This window comes from Nerophis lumbriciformis, linkage group LG01 (assembly GCF_033978685.3).
Source record: "Nerophis lumbriciformis linkage group LG01, RoL_Nlum_v2.1, whole genome shotgun sequence".
Taxonomy (NCBI): Eukaryota; Metazoa; Chordata; class Actinopteri; order Syngnathiformes; family Syngnathidae; genus Nerophis; species Nerophis lumbriciformis.
In genome coordinates this window covers 3,686,920-3,697,500 of record NC_084548.2, presented here as the reverse complement: position 1 = coordinate 3,697,500, position 10,581 = coordinate 3,686,920, and positions in this window count along the sequence as shown.

Genomic DNA, 10,581 nt, shown 5'->3' with positions numbered 1-10,581 from the left:
ATGTTATGTAGACCACAAGGAAGTCTTTTACATTTAGAAAAAATAATAATAATATGACCCCTTTAATGCGCCCTATTACCCGGTATGCCCTATGGTGTAAAAATATGGTAATGCTGAAATAGAGTCACTGTTACGCTGAAAGAGGTGGGATTAGATTCCTAGTTCCTCTTTTAGCTGACAAGGGGAAGCCACCTGGGATGTGTCAGCGCCCCCCAAGAGATCCTCCAGCGAGGTGACATTTAGTTTAAAAAAAAAAAAAATCTCTTTATTGGGTTTAATCCGGCAGCGTACCGCCTTTGCTTGCTGTGGTTTGTGGTGATAGTGAATTTGTGTAAGGAGATCAAAGCAGCTATGATGGGGTGTGCATGGGACAAATACGGTACAAGCAAGTGTCTTTGACTGGAGTGCGTCCTTGGAATAATTACAAGAAAAACACAAATCCAGTGTGTCTGTGGGTTGCCATTTCTCTAAATTGTGTGTGTGTGTGTGTAGGCACCAGACATTGATACAACGTTGATTATGCATACTTGTCCTTTAAAACCATACTTGCCAACCCTCCCGGATTTTCCGGGAGACTCCCGAAATTCAGCGCCTCTCCCGAAAACCTCCCGGGACAAATTTTCTCCCGAAAATCTCCCGAAATTCAGGCGGAGCTGGAGGCCACGCCCCCTCCAGCTCCATGCGGACCTGAGTGACGTGTTGACAGCCTGTTCACACGTCCGTTTTCCCACAATAGAAACAGCTAATGATCGAGGGCGAGTTCTTGGTTTCTTATGTGTGTTTATTGTTAGGCAGTTTCATTAACGTCCTCCCAGCGCGGTAACAACACACAACAACAGCAGTCAAGTTTTCGTCTACCGTAAAGCAGTTCGTCTGCCGTAAACAGCAATGTTGTGACACTCTTAAACAGGACAATACTGCCATCTACTGTACATGCATATGTGACCCACCCATAATGTGTCACATTTTTGTGTTGATTTATTTATTTATTTTGTGGTTTGAATTTGTTTTTGGAGCTGTCATTACACATTTATCAGTATTCACATTGGTCAGTAGGGGGCAGTAGGGCGTTTCTTCCCAATTGAATGCTATCACCTGCAGACCGGAAGTGTCTTGTCATTCTGATGAGCGCGACCAGTCTGTGAACAATTGAAACGCTTTTTCCTCCTGTATAACAGGTTAGTTTTGGTGAATCAACTCACTGAATAATATCCATGTGATCTTTATAAGTTTAAGTACACTTTCTGATGGTGGAGCCTAACTCTAAAGTGTTTGTGAGTTGTAGTTTGTATTTGTGAATGAATCCAGTGCACAGCTGCAGTAATCAATACAAAATGGCGACGTGAGTACGCAATGTTTATATAGGAACTTCTGATCCTAATTCAGACTCCCAAATTAGAGCTCCCGTTTTCTTATTGATTTTATAATGTATATTTGTATAATGTGTGTGTTCTGAAATAGTGACAGAGAATAGAACAAGGATGGACAATTCAACCCTTAACTCAACAATGAGTAGATGAGTGTTATGTGTGTGTATATGTGTAAATAAATGAACACTGAAATTCAAGTATTTCTTTTATTTTTATATATATATATATATATATATATATATATATATATATATATATATATATATATATATATATATATATATATATATATAGCTAGAATTCACTGAAAGTCAAGTATTTCTTATATATAAATCTTTACCAAATGTTGATATATTTTGTTGATATATTGTTGATATATTGTTGATACATTGTTGATACAATTGATGCATTCTGATTATAAATACATGTCTTTTAAAACTGACTTTGAAACAACGTCGCAAAATAGTTGTATTTGTAAATTGAAACAACGTTGATGTCCAACGTTGGATCCACCAAATTTCAATGGTCAAATTTACGTCACAACCTGACATTGAATAAACATCGTCAACAAGCATGTTGTTTCAACGTTGTATTTGCTTTGTAGAATACTGGTCTGCAAATGACCAAATTTCAATGGTCCAATCAAACCAATCATTGATTAAACTTTGTCAAAAAGCATGTTGTTTCAACGTTGTTTTTGAATATTGATTGGGAAATGACCAAAATTCAATGGTCCAATCAACGTCAGAACCCAACATTGATTAAACGTCATCAAAAAGCATGTTGTTTCAACGTTATGTCTGAGTTGCTCTTCAGGACCTAACATTGATACATTGTTGATACATCGTTGATACAATTGTTGATATATTGTTGAGATATGTTCATATATGTTCATATATATATATATATATATATATATATATACAATATATGATAAATGTTGATATATTTTGTTGATATATTGTTGATATATTGTTGATACATTGTTGATACAATTGATACATTGTTGATTATGAATACATGTCCTTTAAAACTGACTTTGAAACAACGTCGCAAAATAGTTGTATTTGTGAATTGAGACAACGTTGATGTCCAACGTTGGATCGACCAAATTTCAATGGTCAAAATTACGTCAGAACTCAACATTGATTAAACGTCGTCAAAAAGCATGTTGTTTCAACGTTGTATTTGAATATTGGTTGGAAAAATGACCAAAATTCAATGGTCAAATCAACGTCAGAACCCAACATTGATTAAACGTCGTCAAAAAGCATGTTGTTTCAACGTTATGTTTGAGTTGCTCAACGTCAGGACCTAACATTGATACAATTGTTGATATATTGTTGATATATATATATATACACACTATATGATATATCATATGATATATGATAAATGTTGATATATATAGTTGATATATTGTTGATATATTGTTGATACATCGTTGATACAATTGTTGATATATTGTTGATATATGTTCATATATGTTCATATACATACACAATATATGAGATATCATATGATATATGATAAATGTTGATATATGTTGTTGATATATTGTTGATTTATTGTTGATACATCATTGATACAATTGATACATTGTTGATTATGAATACATGTCCTTTAAAACTGACTTTGAAACAACGTCGCAAAATAGTTGTATTTGTAAATTGAAACAACGTTGATGTCCAACGTTGGATCCACCAAATTTCAATGGTCAAATTTACGTCACAACCTTATATTGAATACAATAATACAATACTGCAGTAATACTGTCAGGTCCTCACTATGGAGGCCAGGTGTTGGAATAATTGTTTGTAAGTTATCACAAAAGAAACGTTGTATCATGAATGCTGTCTTTCGAGGCCTAACAAGAGGAAGAACGCTCGTGAAACGCCACTGTGATTTCAACACGGACAGATGGCAGGATCTGCTCAACTTCCAGAGGAACTCTCTTTGAAGTGTTCAACGAACTCTCTCTGAAGTATTTCACAAACTCTCTTCCAACTATTTGGTAAACGAGGTCAACGCTATTTACGACCCGCTGCCCTCTTGAAGTCACTGTGGTCAGGAGACGGGAGGGGTTATTATCCATTGTCCTCCAACACCTGCCCCGGCTGGATCCAGGAAGAGCCCAAGCCCGAGAAATCCTCTTCTTGGTCTTCAAAGCGACCGAAAACAATGACTGTTTTACATACTTCCCATTCCTGCTGTGACATATGTTGGTGCGTGAACATTGAACATCTGAATAAAAGAGGAGACGAAAACCTTCTTCGTCAGAGCGTGGTGCAGGACTGTGCAGAGAGTGCAGTGGCCATGTCTCTCCTCAATATTGAGTCCAAATTGAATTCTGTCTCTGTTTGATTCCTTGCCTTTTGTCTCGTTTAATAGATGTCCTCAGTGTTTGAACGTGACACCAAGGATACTGCAGTAATACTGTCAGGTTCTCACAATGGGGAGGCCAGGATACTGCAGTAATACGGCTGAAAGCAGTACCCAACACACCGCTGTGTGTACGCCACTCCACTGTGATTGCGGTCACCCGGGGAACAAACAAACCCGTCACGCTGAGGTGCACATGCATCCACATCCAGGCGTGTCCTGGGAGACACAATTACGTGAAAATGAAGGAATGAAATGATCCCCGATGTAAATATAAACGCGGCACATGCTCCATTAGCACCGTGATGGAGGCGTATTCTGCAACCTGCTCGCTGCCTCTGTGGAGGTGCTTGGTGGATGCGGACTGATGTAGGTACACACCTGTAATTGTACCCCTCAGACTGATGTTTACATTGTTCATATGTGAATGGACAGACCTAGATACAACGGTCATTACTTATTGGCTGTATGTCATTGACTGGATGGACATTTAGTGTACATTGTGTGACTGAGTGCACACAATGACAGCTTACAGCACGGGAGCTAGAGATGCGCGGTTTGCGGGCACAACCGCGGAGTCCGCGGATTATCCGCGGATCGGGCGGATGAAATTTAAATAAATTAGATTTTATCAGCGGGTCGGGTCGGGTCGGGTCGGGTCGGGTCGGGTCGGGTCGGGCGATTGAAATAAAAAAAAATTAGATTTTAAATAGATTCAGGCGGGTGGCAGTTAAACCAATTCGGAAATATATATACATAGTTAAATGTTGTTACCCACATACCAAAAACGAGCAGGCACCTGCAGCATATGCCACAACAGAAGAAAAAAAAAAGAAGAGATGGACACTTTTACGGAGCGGAGAAGGGACGCCTCGCCGGGGTCCGGGACCGAGGCCCCTTCCCCCGAGAGGGCCCCACCGGGAGCCGTAGCTGAGGCGATCCGCGAGAAGGGCCCGACGCACGTCCAGGGTCACCACCGCGCCCACCGCACCGACACCCCGCCTCGTCCGCCTTCGCCGCGGCCGGCGTCACGCGCAGCAGGTAAGCAGCTTACCTGCCCGCCACCCCCGTGGCCGGGGGCGCGTAACAGGGGTCACCCCGCGCGCAGTGCGCTCACGAAAGGGGTGGGGCTCACCCTGGTTGATATAGACAGCAGCTAGGACGGTGGCCATGGAAGTTGGAACCCGCTAAGGAGTGTGTAACAACCCACCTGCCGAATCAACTAGCCCTGAAAATGGATGGCGCTGGAGCGTCGGGCCCATATACCCGGCCGTCGCCGGCAGCGAGACGCGCTTGGAGGTGCGCTCAGCGCGGCTCCCATATGATTGCGCACTGGTGTGCGTCTGGGTCGTGACAGCGTGGCACGCGAATGTCTGTGCTGCATTGGATCAGTCTCCTTTCTTTAACAGGCAAAAGCTTTATAACCTCACTAATGCCTTGCATCGTCTATATTAGATATATAACAACGGGCGGGTGCGGGCGGATGGCGGGCGGATGCAGTTCTGATCAAATGTTAGATCGGGTGGATTGCGGATGGTTGACGACTTTCTGATGCGGTTGCAGATGAAATAATTGCCTATCCGCGCATCTCTAACGGGAGCACATGCAAGAGGACGACATTTACTTCACATGGACTGTAAACATTTACTTATGTGTGTATATGTCAGGCCTGGGCAATTATTTTGACTCGGGGTGGCCAAATTTAGAGAAAAAATTGTGTCTGGGGGCCGGTGTATCTATTTATAGGAACTCTAATACATTACCTCACAATAATCCATCCATCTTCTTCCGCTTATCAGAGGTCGGGTCACGGCAGGGAAGCCCAGACTTTCCTCTCCACAGCCACTTGGTCCAGCTCTTCCCGGGGGATCCTGAGGCGTTCCCAGGCCAGCCGGGAGACATAGTCTTTCCAACATGTCCTGGGTCTTCCCCGTGGCCTCCTACCGGTCGGACGTGCCCTAAACACCTCATCTGGCTCCTCTCCATGTGGAGGAGCAACAGCATTTCTTTGAGTTCCTCCCGGATGACAGAGCTTCTCACCCTATCTCTAAGGGAGAGCCCCGCCACCCGGTGGAGGAAACTAATTCCGTCCGCTTGCACCCGTGATCTTGTCCTTTCGGTCATGACCCAAAGCTCACGACCATAGGTGAGGATGGGAACGTAGATCGACCGGTAAATTGAGAGCTTTGCCTTCCGGCTCAGCTCCTTCTTCACCACAACGGATCGATACAGCGTCCGCATTACTGAAGACGCCGCACTGATCCACCTATCTTCTCACGATCCACTTTTACCTCACTCTTGAGCAAGACTCTGAGGTACTTGAACTCCTCCACTTGGGGAAAGGTCTCCTCCCCAACCCGGAGATGGCACTCCACCCTTGGACTCGGACTTGGAAGTGCTGGTTCTCATCCCAGTCGCTTCACACTCGGCTGCGAACCGATCCAGTGAGAGTTGAAGATCCTGGCCAGATGAAGCCATCAGGACCACATCATCTGCAAAAAGCAGAGACCTAATCCTGCAGCCCCCAAACCAGATACCCTCAACGCCCTGACTGCGCCTAGAAATTCTGTCCATAAAAGTTCTGAACAGAATGGGTGACAAAGGGCAGCCTTGGCGGAGTCCAACCCTCACTGGAAACGTGTCCGACTTACTGCCGGCAATGCGGACCAAGCTCTGACACTGATCATACAGGGAGCTGACTGCCATAATCAGACAGTCCGATACCCCATACTCTCTGAGCTCTCCCCACAGGACTTCCCGAAGGACACGGTCGAATGCCTTCTCCAAGTCCACAAAGCACATGTAGACTAGTTGGGCAAACTCCCATGCACCCTCAAGGACCCTGCCGAGAGTATAGAGCTGGTCCACAGTTCCACGACCAGGACAAAAACCACACTGTTCCTCCTGAATCCGAGGTTCGACTATCCGACGTAGCCTCCTCTCCAGTACACCTGAATAGACCTTACCGGGAAGGCTGAGGAGTGTGATCCCACTCCGGTTCCCCTTCTTAAAGAGAGGAACCACCACACCCGGTCTGTCAATCCAGAGACACCACCCCCGATGTCCACGCGATGCTGGAGAGTCTTGTCAACCAAGACAGCCCTACAGCATCCAGAGCCTTAACGAACTCCGGGCAAGGCCCCGGTGGCATTACCTCACATTAATGTCTGATTGAATGCTAAAAACGTTATGACAGACCGCTTTAAAAAAACGGAATGGAAATGTACGTTTTTTTTAATGAATAAGACACCCAGAATGGGTGCTCTGTATGTTGTGGGGCTGTCTTGGTTGACAAGACTCTGCAACATCGCGTGGACATCGGGGGCGGTACCTCTGGATTGGCAGACCGGGGTGGTGGTTCCTCTCTTTAAGAAGGGGAACCGGAGGGTGTGTTCCAACTATTGTGGGATCACACTCCTCAGCCTTCCCGGTAAGGTCTATTCAGGTGTACTGGAGAGGAGGCTACGCCGAATAGTCGAACCTCGGATTCAGGAGGAACAGTGTGGTTTTCGTCCTGGTCGTGGAACTGTGGACCAGCTCTATACTCTCGGCAGGGTCCTTGAGGGTGCATGGGAGTTTGCCCAACCAGTCTACATGTGCTTTGTGGACTTGGAGAAGGCATTCGACCGTGTACCCCGGGAAGTCCTGTGGGGAGTGCTCAGAGAGTATGGGGAAACGGACTGTCTTATTGTGGCAGTTCGCTCCCTGTATAATCAGTGTCAGAACTTGGTCCGTATTGCCGGCAGTAAGTCGGACACGTTTCCAGTGAGGGTTGGACTCCGCCAAGGCTGCCCTTTGTCACCGATTCTGTTCATAACCTTTATGGACAGAATTTCAAGGCGCAGTCAGGGCGTTGAGGGGATCTGGTTTGGTGGATGCAGGATTAGGTCACTGCTATTTGCAGATGATGTGGTCCTGATGGCTTCCTCTGGCCAAGATCTTCAGCTCTCACTGGATCGGTTCGCAGTCGAGTGTGAAGCGACTGGGATGGGAATCAGCACCTCCAAGTCCGAGTCCATGGTTCTCTCCCGGAAAAGGGTGGAGTGCCATCTCCGGGTTGGAGAGGAGATCTTGCCCCAAGTGGAGGAGTTCAAGTACCTCGGAGTCTTGCTCACGAGTGGGGGAAGAGTGGATCGTGAGATCGACAGGCGGATCGGTGCGGCGTCTTCAGTAATGCGGACGCTGTATCGATCCGTTGTGGTGAAGAAGGAGTTGAGCCGGAAGGCAGAGCTCTCGATTTACCGGTCGATCTACGTTCCCATCCTCACCTATGGTCATGAGTTTGGGTTATGACCGAAAGGACAAGATCACGGGTACAAGCGGCCGAAATTAGTTTCCTCCGCCGAGTGGCGGGGCTCTCCCTTAGAGATAGGGTGAGAAGCTCTGTCATCCGGGAGGAGCTCAAAGTAAAGCCGCTGCTCCTCCACATGGAGAGGAGCCAAATGAGGTGGTTCGGGCATCTGGTCAGGAAGCCACCCGAACGCCTCCCTAAGAAGGTGTTTCGGGCACGTCCGACCGGTAGGAGGCCACGGGGAAGACCCAGGACACGCTGGGAAGACTATCTCTCCCGGCTGGCCTGGGAACGCCTCAGGATCCCCCGGGAGGAGCTGGACGAAGTGGCTGGGGAGAGGGAAGTCTGGGCTTCCCTGCTTAAGCTGCTGCCCCCGCGACCCGACCTCGGATAAGCGGAAGAAGATGGATGGGATGGATGGACACCCAGAATGTACATGAAAATAAAGAATGTGGGATTTACAATATTACCTATGAACAATAAAACACTGAATATTGACAAAATATGAATGTCACACCCCTTCTCCATCCACATATTTTACAATCAGGCGAAACGCAACAAAAATGCAACAAACACAGAGAAATATGAAGACAAATGGAGGAGATGCGGATGAAGGGAGAGGGCTGCATAGCTGGCACTGAGACAAGCTTCACCGTGTCTTGGCTGAATGAGCAGGTATCGGACACATCGGTCTCCTTAGACGTATCCTCGCTCATCCCTGCGGACTGGACACTGGCCGAGAGTTGGTGGGCGGCCGAGAGTGGAGTCGGCTCTCTTGGTTGCTTTGTTGGGTCTGCTCCTGTCTCTGGCCATGCTCCCCCCAGCCCCAGCAGACGATGGAGTGGAACACCGCAGAGGCCACCACAGTGTATGTGTTTTTTTGGTTTTGTTGTTGTTTTACTTTTGTGGCTGTGTGTAGAAATGGCTGGTTGCATCAGCTCTGCTCTTGTAATGTATTTCATGTCCTTTGATGTTTCCCTCTTACACACATGTTTTTGTGTGCTATGGTAAAGAGTTTTTTTTTTCTTCTTTGGCCTCAGTCTGGGACCCCTCTCCAGGGGCCCAAAAGCTTAGACTGAATTGTTTTTTCTCATTATGATAACTAATTAGGTTACCATAGTAACTAATTAGATGACCATAGGGCGAGTTCTTGGTTTCTTATGTGGGTTTATTGTTAGGCAGTTTCATTAACGTCCTCCCAGCGCGGCAACAACACACAACAACAGCAGTCACGTTTTTTGTCTACCGTAAAGCAGTTCGTCTGCCGCAAACAGCAATGTTGTGACACTCTTAAACAGGACAATACTGCCATCTATAACATCAATAACATATACGACTTTTCGAGAGTGCAGTGCACAACTGCGCACACAACAAGGAGACGAAGCAGAAGAACGAGGAAGATACAGCCATGGCGACGCCGACGACGACTAAGATGAAGAAATACGCTTTGTAGGACCTTTCCTGCCTGAGTCCGGCGATTAGTTGCAAATCTTGCTTTATTGATTGCTTGCACACAGCCAATCCAACACAAAACAAACTAGTCCCCGCCCGCACTCACGCTACCGCTCCCTCTCTTCTCTCGCCCACACACTCACTGACGTCACTCACCTCACATGCTCACCTATTAAAGTGCCACACACACACATACGCTACTCTCATAACAGCTTGTAAGTTCCAAGCCGCAGCTGCGATTGGACCTGGATAGCCTCCGGGAAGAAGTAGTGGACTACCAAGTGCTTGGCACTGAAGATCTTCCTCAGGAAGCAAAGATTGACCGGTTTTGGGCCATGCTAGGGAGAGATGGGAAATTCCAGACTCTAATGCATTTGATGAAAGCACTTTTGTGCGTGCCACACATCAATGCATCATCAGAGAGGGTGTTCAGCATGGTTAGAAAAATAGGGACAGAGAATAGAACAAGGATGGACAATTCAACCCTTAACTCAACAATGAGTAGATGAGTGTTATGTGTGTGTATATGTGTTAATAAATGAACACTGAAATTCAAGTATTTCTTTTATTTATATATACATATATATATATATATTAAAATAAATATATATATATATATATATATATATATATATATATATATATATATATATATATATATATATATATAGCTAGAATTCACTGAAAGTCAAGTATTTCTTAGATATATATATATATATATATATATATATATATATATATATATATATATATATATATATATATATATATATATTCTTAGATATATATATATATATATATATCTATATATATATATATATATATATATATATATATATATATATATATATATATATATATATATATATATATATATACAGTATATATATATATATACAGTACAACCCCCCATACAGCAAAAACGTCTCAACGAACATTGGACACAAATTCCTCAATCTGATTGACAAACACTTTCCCAAAGACAACACCCTAAGAAAAGTATTCAACAAGAACAACATTAAATTGAGCTACAGCTGCATGAACAATATACGACAAATCATCTCAAACCACAACAAAACAATTGCA